Genomic DNA, 12,890 nt, shown 5'->3' with positions numbered 1-12,890 from the left:
CTACTGGCGGAGCGTTTCAGGGAACACCTCTGGGACACCCGGACCAACCAACCCAACCACCCTGTAGTTCAACATTTCAATTCCCCCTCCCACTCCACCAAGGATATGCAGGTCTTTGGACTCCTCCATCGTCAGACCACAGCGAAACGACGGTTGGAGGAAGAACGCCTCATCTTCCGGCTAGGAACCCTCCAACCACAAGGGATGAACTCGGATTTCACCAGATTCCTCATTTCCCCTCCCCCCAGCCTGTCTCAGTCAAATCCATCAAATTCAGCACCGCCTTCCTAACCTGCAATCTTCTTCCCGACCTCTCCGCCCCCACCCCAGTCTGACCTATCACCCTCACCTTGACCTCTTTCCACCTATCACATTTCCGACGCCCCTCCGCCAAGTCCCTCCTCCCTACCTTTTATCTTAGCCTGCTGGACCAACTTTCCTCATTCCTGAAGAAGGGCTAATGCCCGAAACCTCGATTCTCCTGTTCCCTAGATGCTGCCTGAACTGCTGCGCTTTTCCAGCAACACATTTCCATCTCTGATCTCCAGCATCTGCAGACCTCACTTTCTCCTCTATATTCATGTACCCACCTAGATGTATTTTAAATAGTGTAACTTCACCAGTCTCCTCCACTTCCTCCGGCAGCTCACAACACCCTCTGTGTGAAAACATTGCCCCTCAGGTTCCTTTTAAATCCTTCCCCTCTCACCCCAAACCTATGCCCTCTCATTCTAGACTTGCCTAACCTGGGGAAAAGATCTCAGCTATGCACCCTATTCATGCCCATTACAAACTTGTATAAGGACATCCCTCAGCCTCCAACGCTCCAGGGAAAACAGCCCCAAGCCTAGTCGGCCTCTGCCTATTACTCAACCCCTCCAAATCTGGCAACTGCCTTGTAAATCTTTTCTGAACCCTTTCAAGTTTCATAACATCTTTCCTATTGCAGTGACACCAGAATTGCACACAATATTCCAAAAGTGGCCTAACCAAGGTCCTGTACAACTGCAAAGATCACCTCCCAACTCCAGTACTCAATGCACTGACCGATACAAGGAGGCATACCAAACCCGTCGACCTACAACTCCACTTTCAATGAACTATGAACCTACACTCCAAGGTCTCTTTGCTCGGCAACATTCCCCATTAACTGTGTAAGTCCTGCCTGGATTGCTTTACCAAAACGCAACACCTCCCAGATATCTAAATTAAACTCTATCTGCCACTCCTCGACCCATCAGCCCATCCGATCAATTCTAATCCATAGCGAACTTCGTTCCTCTCTCATTCCCTTCAAGCTGAAAATCTCCATCCCACACACACTCCCTCCATTCTCACTTTGCTGAACCTAATCCCTGCTGTACCTCACCCTGAATCGGCTGGTTCATGCTGATTAACAGGCCCACCCTCAACAGGGATCTAATTGATACATACAGAATACTGAACCATCTGGACAGAGCGGATGCTGGGAAGATGTATCCAGTGGTAGGAGAGACTAGGAGCCGAGGACACCATCTTTGAATAAAAGGGAGACTTTTAGAGCAGAGATAAGGAGAAGCTTCTTCCGCCAGAGAGTGGCGAATCGATGGAATTCATTGCCACAGAAGGCTGTGGAGGTCAGGACACTGAGTATATTTAAGACACAGGTTGATAGGTTCTTGAGTATCAAGATGGTTGAGGCTGATGATGAGAGGAAATGGTGGATGCAGGTAAAGTTATAACAGTTAAAAAACATTGGATAAGTACATGAATAGGAAAGATTGGAAGGATTATAGGCCAAACACAGGCAAATAGGACTAGTTTAATTTGAGAACGTAGTCAGCATGGACGAGTTGGACTAAAGGGTCTGTTTCTGTGCCGTATGACTATTTAACTGTTCTATACATGTAAAACCACTTTTTTAGATTAGATTACAGTGTGGAAACAGGCCCTTCAGCCCAACAAGTCCACACCGACCCGCCGAAGCGAAACCCACCCATACCCCTACATTTACCCCTTACCTAACACTACGGGCAATTTAGTATGGCCAATTCACCTGACCCTGCACATCTTTGGACTGTGGGAGGAAACCGAAGCACCCGGAGGAAACCCACGCAGACACGGGGAGAACGTCAGTCGCCTGAGGCGGGAATTGAACCCGGGTCTCTGGCGCTGTGAGGCAGCAGTGCTAACCACTGTGCCACTGTGCTGCCCACCAATTTTCTTGCCTTCCTCATAACCATCCACTTCTTTGTTGTTGAAAAATCAGATTAACCCAGCCTTGAATATATTCAATGACCCCTTAACTGCAGGAAGGCACCTCCACTTCTGAACGCAATTCTTCTTGCTAATATACCACTTACCTTGCTCATTGTTTGCTAGAACTGGCAGTGACTGGTGTAGAAGGATGCTGAGGCTCCTTTTTACATCCACACATCATTCATGATGAAAGGCTCATGCCTAAAACGTCGACACACTCGCTCTTCTCAGATGTTGCCTGACCTGCTGCGCTTTTCCAGTGCCACACTTTTCGATTCTGATCTCCAGCATCTGCAGTCCTCACTTTCTCCACAACCCACTGTATCACCAATAAACAATACACACTCCTTTCTGCAATTTCTCCCTTCACATTGTGGTACCACATTTGCCATGTGTTTGCCAACTTAAACAGAGACCTGGACCAACTTTTCCACAGTCTGTCCCCTCCCTGGATTCACTCCTTTTCCTTACAGTCGCTGCACATCAACAATCGAACCCCAGAATGAAACAAAAAGAAATGGAAAAAGGGGAGGCTGAGACAAGAGTGTTGTACTCACAGATGTTGGAGACAGGAACAACGTTGCAGTCTGGGGTGAAGCTTAATTTTCACTGAGTGAGAGAGGGGAGCAATAGTGGTTTCAGAAGCTCGTGCTCCAACTTCCGCATTCAGACAATAGGTGGACTCTGATTGGCAGGAGGACAGGACTCCTTCCGGTCCTCCAGAGCTTCCCATTGGTCCATCAAAAGAAATTCGCCCGCCCAGTCTGCCCACAGCGAGGAGCTTGCACAGTGCTTTGCTGACACCGGCGTGCATGCGCAATATGCCCTATGGCGATGTTACTGACATTTTAAGTGTACAAATGCCAACAGGAGAAATAAAGGCTGGAGTCACTTTTTGTTTTAACCCTGTGGCTCAACATTTTAATCCTTTTGCATTTTGTCTGTCTGGCTGCTCAACTGTGTATGCCTTTTCCCCAGGGTAGGGGAGTCGTGGGAGAAAGGAAAATCATGTTGCCTACAGAAACCATGTTTCTCCCTAGGGAAAAGATGGCTTACCCACAATGCCATTGGTGCCTCAAATTAGCTACACCCAGAAACGGACAGTAAACGAACCATTACCTCATCGGAGGAACATGTTATGTCAACGACCCGTGAATGTGATTCATTAACACACATTGACATTGCACTTCCAGAAGCCCCGAAGGCTCTCTCTGCATCCCCAGGAATCCAGCCGACACAATAGTCCTGCAGACTAGATGTCACCAAGATACTCAATGTAGACAGGATATTCCTGATTACTTTATCAATGCCTTTAGACGAGCTCACTGCACATTGTTTAGTAGATTGATACTATTTAAGCATTGTTAGCCTGCTTTCAAAACTATTAAACTGTCAACTGGAATTAAAACAGTATTGTCTTACAATCGACTATCAATCTCTTGTTACCCTTTATGAACTGCATATGGTTGTACCTGGGTGGGGAGGTTGTGAATCATCAGTGCAGAGCAGTCATTCTGTGCTGAGTGGTCATTGACCTCTTCCACTACAGTATATAGTGAAATAAACAAACGTATCAATCAATTTCATAAGGTCTGCGTACAAGCTTTATTCATAATTGGACAATTCTCTGACAGGAGTCCCAAGCTAGAGGGGCATAGGTTTTGGGTAAGAGGGGAAAGATTTAAAAGGGGCCTGAGGGGTAACTTTTTCATGCAGACAGTGGTACATGTATTGAACAAGCTGCAAAAGGAAGTGGTGGAGGCTGGCCAATGACAACAGTTAAAAGGCATCTAGATGGGTATATGAGTCAGAAAGGATATGTGCCAAGTGCTGGCAAATAGATCATTAGATTAATTAGGATATCTGGTTGGCATGGACCGAAGGGTTTGTTTCCCGGCTCTCCAACTCTTATTACTCTATTTCAACATAGTCTGAACCAATTTCACAAGACTAGGAATATGCCATTCACCCTTTGCAGTCTGTCCTGAGCCGTGGCCTACCTGCACATATTTCAAAGTCAAAGAATGTGGTGCGAGACAAGCACAGCCAGTCAGGCAGCATCGGAGGAGCAGGGGAAACAACGTTGCGCATTTCAATGCAAGTTTCAGAAAGACGTCTACAGCTTTACTTTAAAATTGAACGTGCTTTCAGACTTTAACGATGTTTCTGAATATATCATTTTAGCTCTTCTCAATTTTAAAGATCAGCCATTTCTTGCACACCCCTGTCACCCAGGTAGACTCATCGCCAACCATTCTCTCTGTCCCTCCTTAGAAGGGCTTAATACAGCGATCAAAGAGGGCTCGAGGCACGAGTAAGGACAGCTGGGGGGGGGGCGCGGGGGAAAGATAAGAGAGACAATGGACAAAGGGGCAGAGGGTAGAGGGTAGGGAAGAGAGAGAAAATGGACAGAGAACATGGTTCTCTGGGGCATAAAGACAGATGTGGCAGGATGGAGGATGGGGGGGGAAGAGAATGAGGGTGCAGAGAATGAGGGAGAAAGAATGGGCGTGCAGAGTGTGAGGGGAGAGAGAGAGAAAGGACAGGGGCAGATGGTGGGGTGGGGTGGAGTGGGGTGGGGTGGGGTGGGGGGCAAGAGAAAGACTGGGGGAGAGAAAGCAGGAGCAGAGGAACGGGGGGAGAGAGAGAATGGGGGTGCAGAGGGGCAGCGGGTGAGGGGAGAGACAACACAAATCCAACCTTCCCCAGGACCGGTGTTAGTCGCCCACAAACTGAAAACTACTCCTCCCATAGCAGACTTGGGACAATCATTTCTCGATATACACGTGGCTAAGGCAGTAGAATCATTTAATTCTTACGGGCCATTCAGCCCATCGAATTCACACCGACCTTCCGAACAGCATCCCACCCAGACCAACCCGCTTACCCTGGAGCTACCCATGGCTAATGCACCCTAACCTGCATATCCCTGGACACTTCAGCACGGCCGATCCGCCCTAAACTGTAGATCGTTGGACTGTGGGAGAAAACCCGGAGTTAACATACGCAGACACGAGGGTGAGAAGGTCCCAAAGTTGACACAGGCTGTCGCCCGAGGCTGGAATTTAACCTGGGTCCCTTACACTGTGAGGCACCAGTGCTAACCACTGAATCACCATGCCACCCAAACATTTGAGGTTCTGCTTTGTAGCTTCTAATTTCTCATGCGCCCTCAGCAGAGGCTCTCTGAGCACATCGGTTCCCGAATCCTGGCGGCAGATAGACACCGACTACAGAGCAGCTGCCAACTGCAGAGAACGGAGACAATTCCTGTTACTATTCTGTTCCTTACCCACCACCTCCCCCCCCCTCCTCAAAACTGTTCTTACTTCGAACACCCACCCAGTTGCAGCCCTCTCTCAGATCCCCTTTACCTCCCTGACTCATGCTCACACCCTCCTGACCCTGTCCACGGACCCAATCAGAAGGCTCTGTGCGTTAAGGGGAATGACCATCTCCCAGAGTAAACTGTCCAGGTAACTTTCCCCCTTTCTCCCCAGTCTGGCTTCCAACTCTATCTCTCGGAGCCGAAGGTCCTGAAGCATGTGTTTCCGCTGGATCACAACATCCAGAGCCTCCCACTTTCTGCAAATCGAAAGACAAGTCCCACCCTGCCCTTTCCAATGTGTGTTGTGTTAACTGCTTCATCATTTCTCGTGGCCGAGTAGAGGCTGATAGGCAAGTTCAGAACGCATGAGGATGACCTCAACTGGGACCTTGGGTACATGGCACACTACAGGTGACCCCAAGGCACTACACATTCACGCAGACCCTCTCTCACACACATGCTCTGTCTCAGATACACGCATACTCTCCCCACACTCATACCTACACACACCCTCTCACAGGCTTATACCTAATCACACACACACACTTTATCAAGCATGCACAGACGTAAACACATTCCCTGCTGTGTGTGTAAGAAATGATTTGCCCATTCAAAAAAAAACCTTCTGAAACACCAGCGAATACACACTGAGGTTGTTACCTGCTCCCTCTGTGGGAAAGGATTTACTCGGTCATCTTACCCTCTGAGACACCAGCAAGTTCACATCTGACTGCAGGCAGCTGTGTGTTGCTGCTGCCATTCTCAATAAAATCCTGATGGATCCAACCCTTCCCCTTCCCCCACCCCCATCCCCCCCAACCAAGCAGGACGAGGAAGCAGATGCAGTGGAACAGGGAAATGTGATGCTTGTGATATCACATGGGTAGGCTAGCAGAAGGTGACTTTGTATTACTTTACTTATCAGAGAAAGAGAAAATCTGACTTTGATTAGTCACTTTTTAATTCATTCTTTCAAAGTGCGTCCCATTTCAGGCAGAGCTGGGCACACACAAACACATAGGCACAAAATCAGATTCACAAACAGCCATAAAGAGACTTTCAATCACATGCCTCGGGGACAATATGTGCCTTTGCAGACAGAGTTTGTCATTCATACACAGACACTCTCAAACTTGCCTCCAAGATAAATTGTGTCCCATTGCTTGCAGAGCTGGTCACACTAATACAGAAAAAACAGATTTTAACACAGAGACAGAGGCACAATACAGAGTGAGACACAGATTCACTGACTCAAAGTTTGTGAGAAGATTTGTAGCTCCGGTGCTCGTTGTTGTGGTTCTGTTCGCCGAGCTGGGAATTTGTGTTGCAGACGTTTCGACCCCTGTCTAGGTGACATCCTCAGTGCTTGGGAGCCTCCTGTGAAGCGCTTCTGTGATCTTTCCTCCGGCATTTGTAGTGGTTTGTCTCTGCCGCTTCCGGTTGTCAGTTCTAGCTGTCCGCTGCAGTGACCGGTATATTGGGTCCAGGTCGATGTGCTTATTGATTGAATTCCTCTAGGAATTCCCTGGCTGTTCTCTGTTTGGCTTGTCCTATAATAGTAGTATCCATGAACGCTGAAACTTTATTGCTGGAACAGCACAGCAGGTCAGGCAGCATCTAGGGAACAGAAGATTCGACGTTTCGGGCACAGGCCCTTCTTCAGGAATGTGCCCGAAACGTCGAATCTTCTGTTCCCTAGATGCTGCCTGACCTGCTGTGCTGTTCCAGCAATAAAGTTTCAGCTTTGATCTCCAGCGTCTGCAGACCTCACTTTCTCCTAGTATCCATGAACGTCAACTAGCCACGAAACAACAGGATCAGCTATCCTTAGTAGCCAAACACTCAGATGACAAGCAACATGAGTTCGATTGGGACAACACTACTATTATAGGACAAGCCAAACAGAGAACAGCCAGGGAATTCCTAGAGGCATGGCACTCATCCACTGATTCAATCAATAAGACATCGACCTGGACCCAATATACCGACCACTGCAGCGGACAGCTGGAACTGACAACCGGAAGTGGCAGAGACAAACCACTATAAATGCCGGAGGAAAGATCACAGAAGCGCTTCACAGGAGGCTCCCAAGCACTGAGGATGTCCCCTAGACAGGGGACGAAACGTCTGCAACACAAATTCCCAGCTAGGAGAACAGAACCACAACAGATTCACTGACTTTTACAAACTTTTACAATTGCTTTCCCAAAAATGCAGCATCTCACATTTATCTGAATTAAACTCCATCTGCCACTTCTCAGCCCATTGGCCCATCTGATCAAGATCCCGTTGTAATCTGAGCTAACCTTCTTCGCTGTCCACTACACCTCCAATTTTGCTGTCATCTGCAAACTTACTAACTGTACCTCTTATGCTCCCATCCAAATCATTTAAATAAATGAGGAAAAGACGATGTCCCTCCATATATGATCAGAATTGCTCTGTTTAATAAGCTCATACTACTTTGTACAATAGATTAGATTCCCTACAGTGTGGAAACAGGCCCTTCGGCCCAACCAGTCCACACCGACCCTCCGAAGAGCAACCCACCCAGACCCATTTCCCTCTGACTAATGCACCTAACACTATGGGCAATTTAGCATGGCCAATTCCCCTAACCCGCACATCTTTGGACTGTGGGAAGAAACTGGAGGAAACCCACGCAGACACAGGGAGAATGTGCAAACTCATCACAGACAGTCACCCAAGGCTGTGATTGAACCTGGGACCCTGGTGCTATGAGGCAGCAGTGCTAACCACTGAGCCACCGTGCCACCCATAAGTCTGTGTAATTCTCCATTTGTAAACTAAATTGAATCAGTTGCAGAATTCTCAAAAAATCATTAAAAGTAAACTTGCTGACTTGTTCATTTCAGTCCAACTCACATGTTTAATTGACTTGTGTGAAAATCTTGTGTGACCTTATGAAATAAATTTGCTAGGAGAAAGTGAGGACAGCAGATGCTGGAGATCAGAGTCGAGAGCATGTTGCTGTAAAAGCACAGCAGGTCAGGCAGCATCCGAGGAGCAGGAGCATCGACGTTTCGTGCAGAAGCCATTCATCAGGAATGAGGCTTGTGGGCCGGGGCCTGAGAGATACTGGATGCAGAAGCCAGTGTTCTCTTGTCTAAATGAACGTGTTGTGGCTGTTGCCGATTTAAAACTGCAGCTTTGTCTCTGTGTGTGTTTTAAGTCTGGAGCCAGTGTGTGAGGTGATGAGGTCGGTAGAGGAGGGGGGTGGGGGAGACAGACACACAGTTTGGACTTAATTATTGAGCTACTACTTTCCCTCACACCTCCTCCCTGCCTACTCTCAGCTCACTAAGATGTCTCTTGCAGTGCTCCATACCTGGTGGAGGTATGCCCTAGGTAGAAGGATGGGATGAGATTTGGGCACAGAGGGATCTTTAACTGATAGACCTGAAGGCATTTAAAATAGGTCCTGACAGCTTCCTCTGTCATGTGGATGGAGCAGGAGGTGAGTATCAGAGGGTTTCTGTCTGTCTGTGTGTGTATGTGTGTGAGTACAATTGGAATCCCAGTGGCAGTTTTGTTCGATTAACCACCCTCCATCACCCCCATCCCTCCCTGAACCATCTAGACTGAAGCAGACTCCAGGACCAGGGCCTGTCCCTCATGGGTGAGAGGGAGTGTGTGAAACCATAGAGAAAGCTGGAACCCACTGGAATAGTATCCCATCCTCAGTCTCTCCATGTCTTTCCTTAACTTCTGTCTGTTTCTCTCAGATTCTCTCTGACTCTTCTTTCCCCTTTTCTCACTCTGTCTCTCTCCTTCTTTTCCACCTCCAACGGTCTGTTCGGTTATGTGAAGTTTGCATCACATATTGACAGGGTGGTTAAAAAGACATTCAGCACACTTGCCTCATTGCTCAGTCCTTTGCATATAGGAGTTGGGACGTTACGTTGAGGTTGCATGGGACATTGGTGAGGCCTCTTCTGGAGGATTGTGTCCAGTTCTAGTCACCAATGTAATGGAAAGGATATTATTAAGCTGGGGAAAGTTCCAAAAAGATTTACTCAGATGTTGCTGGTTATGGAGGATTGGGGTTATAAGGAGGGGTAGAATAGGCCCGGATTTATTTATTGGAGTGTAGGAGATTGAGAGGTGACCTTAGAGGTTATAAAATCATGAGAGGAATGGGTCAAGTTAATGGTGTATTTTCCCTAGGATAGAAGATTCCAAGACTAGGGGTTCCATTTTTAAAGTGAGAGGGAAGAGATATTAAAAAGACAAGAGAGGCTTTTTTTTTTAAACAGAGAGTGGTTTGCAAATGCAATGAACTTCCTGAGGAAGTGGTTGATAAATGCTGGCCAGTGACAACATTTAAAAGATGTCAATAATTACACGAATAGGAAAGGTCTGGAGTGATATAGGCCAAGAGCAGGCAAGTGGAACTAATTGAGTTTGGGATTATGTTTGGCATAGTAGAAAGTGAGGACTGCAGATGCTGGAGATCAGAGCTTAAAAATGTGTCACTGGAAAAGCGCAGCAGGTCAGGCAGCATCCAAGGAACAGGAGAATCGACGTTTCGGGCATAAGCCCTTCTTCAGGAATGAGGAGGGTGTGCCAAGCAGGCTAAGATAAAAGGTAGGGAGGAGGGACCTGGGGGAGGGGCAGTGGGAATACGATAGGTGGAAGGAGGTTAAGGTGAGGGTGATAGGCCGGAGAGGGGGTTGGGGCAGAGAGGTCGGGAAGCAGAATGCAGGTCAAGAAGGCGGTGCTGAGTCCGAGGGTTGGGACTGAGAAAAGGTGGGGAGAGGGGAAATGAGAAAGCTGGAGAAATCTGCGTTCATCCCTTGTGGTTGGAGGGTTCCGAGGCGGAAGATGAGGCGCTCTTCCTCCTGGCATCGTGTTGCCATGGTCTGGCGATGGAGGAGGCCGAGGACCTGCATGTCCTTGGCGGAATGGGAGGGGAGTTAAAGTGTTCAGCCACGGGGCGGTTGGGTTGGTTGGTGTGGGTGTCCCAGAGGTGTTCTCTGAAACGTTCCGCAAGTAGGCGGCCTGTCTCCCCAATGTATAGGAGGCCACATCGGGTGCAGTAAATGATGTGTGTGGAGGTGCAGATGAATTTCTGACGGTTTGGAAGGATTCCTTGGGGCCTTGGAGGAAAGTGAGGGGGGAGGTGTGGGAGCAAGTTTTGCATTTCTTGCGGAGCAGGGGAAGGTGCCGGAAGTGGAGGTTGGGTTGATAGGGGTGTGTGGATCTGACGAGGGAGTCGCGGAGGGGGTGGTCTTTCCGGAACGCTGATAGGGGTGGGGAGGGAAATAGATCCTTGGTGGTGGGATCTATTTGGAGGTGGCGGAAATGATGAAGGATGATATGATGTATCTGGAGGTTGGTGGGGTGGTAGGTGAGGACCAGTGGGGTTCTGTCATGGTGGCGATTGGAGGGTTCAAGGGCGGAGGAGCGGGAAGTGGAGAGCATCGTCAACCACGTCTGAGGAGAAATTGCGGTCTTTGAAGAAGGAGGCCATCTGGGTTGTTCGGTATTGGAATTGGTCCTCCTGGGAGCAGATGCGGCGGAGGCGAAGGAATTGGGAATATGGGATGGCGTTTTTACAGGGGGCAGGGTGGGAGGAGGTGTAATCTAGGTAGCTGTGGGAGTCAGTCGGTTTATAGTAAACATCCGTGTTGAGTCGGTCATCTGAGATAGAAATGGAGAGGTCTAGGAAGGGGAGGGAGAAGTCTGAGACGGTCCAGGTAAATTTGAAGTCGGGGTGGAAGGTGTTGGTGAAGTGGATGAACTGTTCAATCTCCTCTTGGGAGCACGAGGTAGCGCCAATCCTGTCATCGATGTTGCGGAGGAAAAGGTGGGGGGTGGTGCAAGTGTAGCTGCGGAAGATGGATTGTTCCACATATCCAACGAAGAGGCAGGCATAACTGGGGCCCATGTGGGTGCCCATGGCTACTCCTTTGGTTTGGAGGAAGTGGGAGGATTAGAAAGAGAAGTTGTTCAGAGTGAGGACTAGTTCAGTCAGTCGAAGGAGGGTGTCAGTGGAAGGGTACTGGTTGGTTCAGGGGGAAAGGAAGAAGTGGAGGGCTTTGAGGCCTTCGTGAAGAGGGATGGAGGTATATAGGGACTGGATGTCCATGGTGAAGATAAGGCGTTGGGGGCCGGGGAAGCAAAAATCATGGAGGAGGTGGAGGGCGTGGGTGGTGTCCCGAACGTAGGTGGGGAGTTCTTGGACTAAAGGGGACAGGACCGTGTCAAGGTATGTAGAAATGGGTTCGGTGGGGCAGGAGCAGGCTGAGACAATGTGCTCCTGCCCCACCGAACTCATTTCTGCATACTTTGACACGGTCCTGTCCCCCTTAGTCCATCGCAGGGGTCTTGAAGGAGTGACGGCTGAATTCCATTATCGACTGGATGGTCCACCCAGTTCTGGGGACTCCCATGTTTGAATCCAGCTGCAGCAGATGGCAGAATTGGAATTCGGTCAGAAATCTGGAGTTCAGAATCTAACGATGAAACCATTTTCCGAGGGGGGGGGGGGGGGGGGAAGAAAACCCATCTGATTCACTCATGACCTTTTTAGGGAAGAAAAATGCCGTTGCGGGAAAGGATTCACTCAGTTGTCCCAGCGGCATCCTTTACCGGGGCTGGCCTACACATGACGCCAGACCCACAGCAGTGTGATTGCCCTCCCACCAGCAAATGAGTGGGGACACATTAGATAAAGGGTTGAAATTGCTGAGTGAGGCAATACTTCCTATGGGTTAAGGCGGTACCAAGGATCCAGTTACAATGGGGCAATTCAATGCTGACCAATAGTAAAGGAGGTGGCGTGGCATGGGGTGGGGTGGGTGGTTTGACCTAGAGTTGTTTTTTTTAAAAAAAGCTAGTTTTTGTGCGCTTTTTTGCTGGGGAGATTTGAAGCTGTAACGAAGTTGGGTCGCAATAAAAGTTACCTGAACTTACCACCAGGCTCAGACTCTCATTAAAAGCTGAGAGATCCAACAGGTTTTTGTTTTAAAGCTGCTCATTTCTTTTTGCCTCCAGCACGAAGTTTCCAATCTTGTGTATCAGAAGGAGCAGTGAGTGAGTAGTTAGTATCGTTAGAAATTCTAAATTTTTCATGACTGCAGGTTCATCATTTCATCAGCATTATAAAGTTTACTGACAGCAGCAGGAAGTGTGGGCTGTGTTCACTAGAAATACAGTTCAAAAGTCACACAACACCAGCTTATAGTCCAACAGATTTATTTATAAGCACGAGCTTTTGGAGCACTGCTTCTTCAACAGTTGGCTGTGGAGCAGGTTCAAAAGACACGGAATTTATAGCAATATATCAGTGTCATGCAAC

General features: G+C 48.4%; 2 protein-coding genes across 3 annotated transcripts in view; one reads left to right on the top strand and one right to left on the bottom strand.

The window, feature by feature from the left end:
* LOC122543548 (uncharacterized) overlaps positions 1 to 12,890 on the top strand; it is a 398,874-nt gene that overhangs the window by 62,453 nt on the left and 323,531 nt on the right. The gene's annotated exons all lie outside the window — the stretch shown is intronic.
* LOC122543525 (uncharacterized) overlaps positions 1 to 12,890 on the bottom strand; it is a 36,409-nt gene that overhangs the window by 11,830 nt on the left and 11,689 nt on the right. The window contains exon 1 of one of the 2 annotated variants that reach the window (XM_043682315.2): positions 2,796 to 3,218. The exons of the other annotated variant lie outside the window; for it this stretch is intronic. The gene's annotated coding sequence lies outside the window, so the exon portion shown is untranslated. Of the gene's footprint in view, positions 1 to 2,795; positions 3,219 to 12,890 lie in introns of those variants that run through there. 2 annotated transcript variants of the gene reach the window in all.

Source organism: Chiloscyllium plagiosum, unplaced genomic scaffold, assembly GCF_037043375.1.
Source record: "Chiloscyllium plagiosum isolate Xiang-an unplaced genomic scaffold, Cpla_swu_hap1 HiC_scaffold_27, whole genome shotgun sequence".
Classification (NCBI taxonomy): domain Eukaryota; kingdom Metazoa; phylum Chordata; class Chondrichthyes; order Orectolobiformes; family Hemiscylliidae; genus Chiloscyllium; species Chiloscyllium plagiosum.
This window is presented reverse-complemented; position numbering and strand designations above follow the sequence as displayed.